The sequence below is a fragment of the Carassius gibelio genome, chromosome B21 (genome assembly GCF_023724105.1).
Source record: "Carassius gibelio isolate Cgi1373 ecotype wild population from Czech Republic chromosome B21, carGib1.2-hapl.c, whole genome shotgun sequence".
In the NCBI taxonomy this organism is placed as follows: domain Eukaryota; kingdom Metazoa; phylum Chordata; class Actinopteri; order Cypriniformes; family Cyprinidae; genus Carassius; species Carassius gibelio.
In genome coordinates this window covers 5,026,759-5,034,549 of record NC_068416.1, presented here as the reverse complement: position 1 = coordinate 5,034,549, position 7,791 = coordinate 5,026,759, and the positions used below count along the sequence as shown (strand labels likewise).

General features: G+C 38.3%; 1 pseudogene; it reads right to left on the bottom strand.

Annotated features, from left to right (window-relative positions):
* Positions 1-767: 767 nt before the first annotated feature.
* LOC127985566 (tripartite motif-containing protein 16-like) lies at positions 768-6,698 on the bottom strand (annotated as a pseudogene).
* Between the last annotated feature and the right edge of the window lie 1,093 nt (positions 6,699-7,791).

The following is a 7,791-nucleotide window of genomic DNA, read 5'->3' as shown; positions in this document are numbered from 1 at the left end:
AGTAGTTTTTTAAACCAGTACTTTTACACTTTTACTTGAGTAAAAAGCGTGAGTTGATACTTCAACTTCTACAAAAGTCTTTTTAAGACCTAGTATCTATACTTCTACTTGAGTAATGAAAGCCAATACTTTTGACACCACTGTATATATATATATATAATGATAAAAATAATTACAGCCTTATATGCACATAATTTACATAAAAGACACGATCAATGGACTGTGGGATGATATGGGATAATAACATTGCTAAAATACATAATGTAGGCTGATACAAAGTAAACTATTTATGTACATAACATGTTATTACAAATACCTGCAAAGGGAGCCAAATGCCATGTAACAGGACGCTCGAATCCTTGTTTAAGCCAATGACCAAGTATTTAATTCAAATATTCACTTAATCTTTTATTTATGGCCAGCTTTTTGTTATAGATGACACAGCCTTTATAATTTCTTCAACAAAAAACGTGCATATCACAACCCTTACAAAAATAAACTATGGTTTTATCATAGTAGAACTGCTTAATTTTATGTAGCATATTTACTGAATTCTTGAGACTATAAAATAGAGTCATAATAAAGTTATAGCCCTTGGTTAATTGTCAAGAGGTACAATTGTAATTTGTAAATACAACAATTTATTCATTTATTTACTTTTTTCTTTTATTAAAGTTCTATTTTCACCCCTATAGAATTTGTTATTTCACTGACAGAAGTTCAGCTGCAGTATTAATGTGATGAAGAGACTATATAACATCTCACTGTTAATGATTCATCATGCAGCTCAAAGCATTATGGGTAGAATCTCTCGTCAGTCTCTTCTGATTCATCAACACAGTTTCACTGATGATCCAGAGCCAACACAAAACCCAGGATAGAGCGTCTGAGTGAATGTGGTCTGGACTGTGTGGATGAGGTTCATTGTGTTTCTGGAGACGCTGTAGAAGGACAGAGTTCCTGCTCTGTGATCCACAAACACTCCTATTCTCCTGACATCATCATAATCATCAACACTATACATTCCTGTTCTCCTGCTGGTGGAGTCTACAGGGAGAACAGTCTTTATGTTATTGTGTATGAATGAGTATCTGAACTCAGAGCATTCCAAACTCCAGGACTGATCATTATATCCAAACAAACACTCTTTATCTCGTCCCTTCCTGCGGATGCTCTTATATGACACTGATATATAAACAGATCCTCTCCACTCAATCTCCCAGTAACAGCGTCCACACACACTCTCTCTACACAACACCTGAGGATACACATCAAATCTGTCTGGGTGATCAGGATACGACTGATCTGTGTAAGTGTATGTAATCACTCTGTTTCTCTCAGACAGATGGAGGCGTTTAAATGCTGTGTTCAGATCCAGAGTGAGCTGACGGGAATCTGATGGAGATAAAACACATTAGAATCAGGAATTATGAAACTGTTTGATCTCTTCATGTTCAGTGTATCATCAGTGTCTCAGTACAGATGAACAGATATCTGTGCACATCATCATCTACATCATCAGTTATAAACTCTTCTTTCTCCTTCTACAGGAAGAACATGAACACACTCATGAGTTTTTCTGCTGGTTTTCTTACTGACTTACATTGTAGGAAGTTGTTCCTGGTCCAGAGATCAATGCTGATGAATGTTTCTGTGGAAATCAACAGACATGAACAGTGTGATTCTCATGATCCTGCATCTATTCACATTAGTGATGTGTCATTCTTGAAAGATTCGTTCATTCTGATTTAATGTCATTTAATGTGACTCGGGAAGAACGAGTTGTCTCGGGGAATTATTCGTTCAGTCGCGCATGCGCAATATTCTATAGGTTCTGTTCTGCTAGTACTAATTCACCTGTCAGTCAATTCAGTCTGAGCCGGAAAGAGAATTGATTAGTTCATCTCATGAGTCTTCGGGTCGAGTCGTTCCTTAATCACGTGACAGGCCCATACGCTAAAACCATAGACAGTGAAAGAATGCAGTCTGAGCCGGAAAGAGAATTGATTAGTTCATCTGTCGGGTCTTCGGGTTGTTCGTTCTTTTGTCACGTGACGTGACAGCATTGGCTAGAGTAATTAGATAATTTACAACCTTCTCTACAAATTGGTGCACAGTACTTATTATTTTTAATAATAATTATGCTTTAAATGTGGTCCATATGATGGCAAAATCACTTTGATGAAGAGATGTTTTTGTGGGGATTTCTTTTGTTTGTTTGTTTTTTTCAGTGGATTCTAATCTTCAAAAAATATCTTGTTGTATGATTTATGTCTTTTGAGTTCACCCTTCAGATTAGACTATAGAACTGTAGTGTTACTTATTTAGGATTCAAATGATATTTGCTTTTAACTTATATCATTATGTCCTTTTTGAGCAATCTTCTTGTACATATATTAGACCAAAATGTCAGTTTTGCCTAGGAAAAGCAATTATTATACCAGCAAACTCGAAATTGTCATGATTCTGCCCTCGTGTCCTTGATTTTTCCTAGTCTTGAGGCAGGATCATGACAGACCCTTGTTTTGTGTACAAGCGCATGGCCTTGTCTTTGGGCCATGTGCTTGTGTTGTCTCGTTCCCTTGCCCCGCCCCCCTTATTATCCCAGTCTTGCCGTGATTGCCCTATCTGTGTCACCTGTCGTGTCTTAATTGTTCCCCCTATTTAGATCTCCTAGTGTGCTCTGTCTTGCGTCGGTTCATTGTGTTACTTATGTGTTTCTCAGATGTGTTCCACACTTGTGACTGTGATTGTATCCTGTATACCGTGAGTGTTTGTTTATAGTTAGTGTTTAGTGTCTTTATCTGGTCAGCCCTGTCTTGTTTGGTTATTTAGTCCTTACCCTAGGTATTGTTTTCCCCCTCGTGGGTTTTTGTTTTCCCCTTTTTGTAAATAAACCCCTTGTTTTGTGATTCCCTGTCTGCACTTGAGTTCCTCCTTGCCTAACCCTGACAGAAATTGGATTAAAAATGAACAAACTAGGCTATAAATACTTTGTATTGTAGGCTTGGATTATTATATTATTATATAGCCTAGTGTTTATTTACTGATAGACAGTCAAAAAGATGAATTAATCAATATTTTATTTATAACAGGGTTTATTTATTTATAAAATAATAACTCACCACAAATCCTGACGAAACGGTAACAAAAACACAGTGACAAAAATGTCAGAAATAGCACATGAAGCTGTCACGTGATTAAGGAACGACTCGACTCTAAAGACTCATGAGATGAACTAATCAATTCTCTTTCTGGCTCGGACTGCATGGTTCAGCGTATGGGTCTGTCCGTGATCAAGGAATGACTTGAACCCGAAGACTTGTCAGACAAGAGGTGAAGTGAACTCATCACGGACTGAAGACCCAGGTAAACAATTAATTCATCTTTTCTGTATCTTATAGCATTTTAGTTTTGTATTGTTTGTGGTGTGATCAACATTTGCGTAAGTACTAGATGTGTTGGGGGAGTAACACATAACATTTTAATTACATTTTGTCGAACGTGACTCAAAAGTCAGAGTCGTAAAAATTATCCAAACTTCCCATCACTATAACTCATTTCTAATATGATGTTCTCCATGATATGAGATGATGATGGACTGGTTTCTGAGAGCAGATCTCAAGGACTTTACCTCTGTCTGAGATCTTCTTGAGCTGCTCTTTGCAGAAATCCTCCAGTTTGTCTCTCAGCTGATGGACAGATTCTCTCAGATCATCAGAAGAGAAGAGAGAACTGAAGAGATCATCATTTACATCTGTAGATTCAGGAGGTGCTGAGAGAGACTGGAAACTCTACAGAAAACAGAAATCAAACTCATCATCTCCACACTTCACTCAGTAACCTGCAGAAACATCAGATTTGATCTTTATTAACGTTCTTCAGTCCAGCACTTTCACAGCATCAGCTTCATTCTCCTCACATTCATTACATCATTCTAGTATTTCTTACTTACACTCTATATGAACTTTCTAGGAAATAGTTTAGATGATAAAACATCTGATAAGAAGATAAATGTCCATCTAAAAGCTCAAGCACATCAATGAAGACTCATTGTAGAGTTGAGTAGATTTGTTCAGGAAAAGCAGCTCAAAGATATGATTAGATTGACCATTATGAGAACACTTCACAATACTGCTGGACTAATATACATTCATTAATTTTTAATGCACAGATAACCATGAGTTAACCCACAGCTTCTTAAGAACTTAATCATTCATTAATGATTACTATATCAGCAACTAATCAAGAGTCTGTCTGATTAATACATTAAGTAATATATCAATTGCTATTAATTAACCTGTATTAAACCCTTAATAACATATAGTATTGACTAATTTAATGTGTTAATTATCACAACGGGTCAAATCTATGCAGTTATCTGCTTTAACTAATCATTAGCTAATGATATGTAAAGATATCATGATGTGATTATGTGTTGAGGCAGATTTATTAACTCATTGTTAAGTATATGTCACTATGGTAAGGGTTTGCTATCTTCTCCAGAGTCTGAGGTCTGTGGGAGAGTTTGGACAGTTACACAGTGATGTCAGAGAAGCAGCGGGACGTCACTTATACAAGTGATTTAAAGAGAAAGAACTGGTCTGACATGAGACCCATCAGAGCAAGATTTCCAGAGCTGAAAGCCATTCATCTCTTTCAAAGGAAGATGATCAGATGAGAGTCTGACTGATGATTATATAATAAGACACTCATGAACTGTTTCTCTGTGAGTCTCTGTCACAGCAGGATCTGCTCAAGTCCACTATGATCCTGTTCTTCTAGATCTGTGTTACCTGCAGGAACTGGATGTGATGTGTGTGTGAAAGCTGCTCCAGCTCAGCGTCTCTCCTCCTCAGATCATTGATCTCCTGCTCCAGTCGCTCCAGTCGTTCTTCAGCTCGACTCACTGCAGTCTTTTCCTGATCTCTGATCAGTCGTATCAGCTCAGAGCGGCTTCTCTCAATGGAGCGGATGAGCTCAGTAAAGATCTTCTCACTGTCCTCCACTGCTGTCTGTGCAGAGCGCTGTTAGGACACACAGTGATTCAGCTTCAGTGAGTCTGAACTGAGACGGAGACAAACTTCTCTTCTTCTCCAGACTCACCTTATGAGACTCCACAGTCTCTCTCAGCTGCTGGAGATCTTTCTCTCTCTGCTGGATTCTCTGCTGGAGCGTCTTCTGTGTCTTCCTCAGCTGCTTCTGCAGGACAAACAGATGATAGTCAATCTCACAGAAAACTACTGGCTCTAAATCATCATGTGAACAAATCAATCCAGTAAAAGAGGAGCTGATAACTAATGACTGTAGGTTCAAACTCCAGAAGTTATGATTGATCATTTACCAGCATCAGACAGGAATTAAGACCTGTTTCAAACTACAAGTGTAAGTATAAAAGTGAAACAGACACAGAGCTGTGTTCTGTGTACTAAAGCTGAGGAAAATAAATGAACAAAGTGAAGCTATAAATGAGTGAAATCATCTGTATTCAGTCAGATTTACTGAACAAAAAGTCATCTGTTACTGCATTTATATTTTATTTTGACTGATGAAAGTCTATATGTTGTCAAAGAACAGTTGAATAGTTCCCTCCTGTCACAACGCTGTGTTGTTAGTACACATGAACACGAGGATGAAGGTTGTGTATGGAAAACATTTTTGATTGACATATACACTCTATATTAATACAGATTTTCTATATTAAAAAAAAGTTTTTTTTTTTATTTTTTTATATGGGCTAGTTAAATGAATTTTCAGGCTACCAAAATCTGAAGAGTACCTGCCCGAAGTGCTTCCAGGGATTTTTAATTTTGCGAGCCCTGCACACCTAAACTAAATGATCAAAACAAACCGCTAACCCTGAGAATGAAAATGGTGCAGACTGAAAACAAAACAAAACTCTTGGAATATGTGACAACCATTAAGTTGCTAAATCAAAGTCTATTTTATGAAAGATTGTGCTGATAAAGGTACACAATGTATTTTCAGCAAACTCTTCTTGCAGCCGCTGTTCATTTCTGCTGTCGTGTGACGTGTGAATACTGTCAGCTGTTAATATGGTGCTGATATAAACACATATGAAATGAGTGTCAGCAATATTTTATCAGTGTCTAGTGTTAAATACCTGTTTCTCTGTCCTCTGATCTGCAGCTGATACAGTGTCATGGTTTTTATGTTCATCCATCATACACATCAAACATATACACTTCTGATCAGTGCGACAGAAAACCTCAAGGATCTTCTCATGTTTCTGGCAGATCATCTCCTGCAGTCGTCCAGTAGCTTCAGTCAGATTGTGTCTCTTTCCTCGAAAGAAACTCTCATGTTGTTCGAGGTGATTCTGACAGTAAGAGTTCAGACACACCAGACAGGACTTGACGGCTCTGTATTTTCTTCCAGTACAGACGTCACACTGCACATCTCCAGCTCCAGCGTAACAGTCATCAGAGAGTCTGGTCTTCTTCAGTTTCTCCACCACTTCAGCCAGCATGGTGTTTCTAGCTAAAGCAGGTCTTGGACTGAAGGTCTGTCTGCACTGAGGACAGCTGTAGACTCTCTTCTGATCCTCCTGATCCCAGCAGTCTGTAATACAGATCTTACAGTAACTGTGTCCACAGGGAATGGCCACTGGATCCTTCAGCAGATCCAGACACACTGGACACAAGAACTCATCCTGAGAAAATCTGGCTTCTGCCATTTTACTGCATTAATACAGAGACACAAACACACAACACCTCCACCACACTTCAGTTTCTCTTTCCCTGAACTCATGTGATTCTGTTTCCTGCTTCTGTGTTTGAGTGACGTGTGTAAAACAGGTGTGTCTGTGAGTCTGTAAACCAGCTTCCTCATTCCTGCTCCTGCTGAGTTTAGTTTCAACACATCTGTCATTAAAGTACAACCCTATTCCAAAGAATTTGGCACACTGTACAAATATTGAATAAAAACAGAATGCAATGATGTGGAAGTTTCAAATTTCAATATTTAATTCAGAATACAACATAGATAACATATCAAATGTTTAAACTGAGAAAATGTATAATTTTAAGGGAAAAATAAGTTGATTTTAAATTTCATGCCATCAACACATCTCAAAAAAGTTGGGACAAGGCCATGTTTACCCCTGTGTGGCTTCCCCTCTTGTTTTTATAACAGTCTACAAACGTCTGGGGACTGAGGAGACAAGCTGCTCAAGTTTAGGAACAGAAGTGTTGTCTCATTCTTGTCTAATACAGGCTTCTAGTTGCTCAACTGTCTTAGGTCTTCTTTGCCACGTCTTCCTCTTTATGATGCACCAAATGCTTTCTTTGGGTGAAAGATCTGGACTGCAGTCTGGCCATTTCAGACCCGGATCCTTCTTCTATGCAGCCATGATGTTGTAATTGATGCAGTATGTGGTCTGGCATTGTCATGTTGGAAAATGCAAGGTCTTCCCTGAAAGAGACAACGTCTGGATGAGAGCATATGTTGTTCTAGAACTTGGATATTCCTTTCAGCATTGATGGTGCCTTTCCAGATGTGTAAGCTGCCAATGCCACACACACTCATTGGTCAGAACCGGGGCTCGAACTTGGGTCTCTGATGCCAGAGTCTTAATATCTACCTCTGAGCCACAGAAGGTAGCTGAAGCCAATAGTCAGATGCCTTCTCAACTTAACTCAGAAGAGTTTATTTAACAAAAACAGCAAAAGAGAACAAAAGGTCCTTTGTTTAAAGTTAGGTTACAAAACAGAAAAATCTTCAAACCAGAAAGGGTCTAAAAGAGTAAAATAGTCTCCAAAACAAAAACTC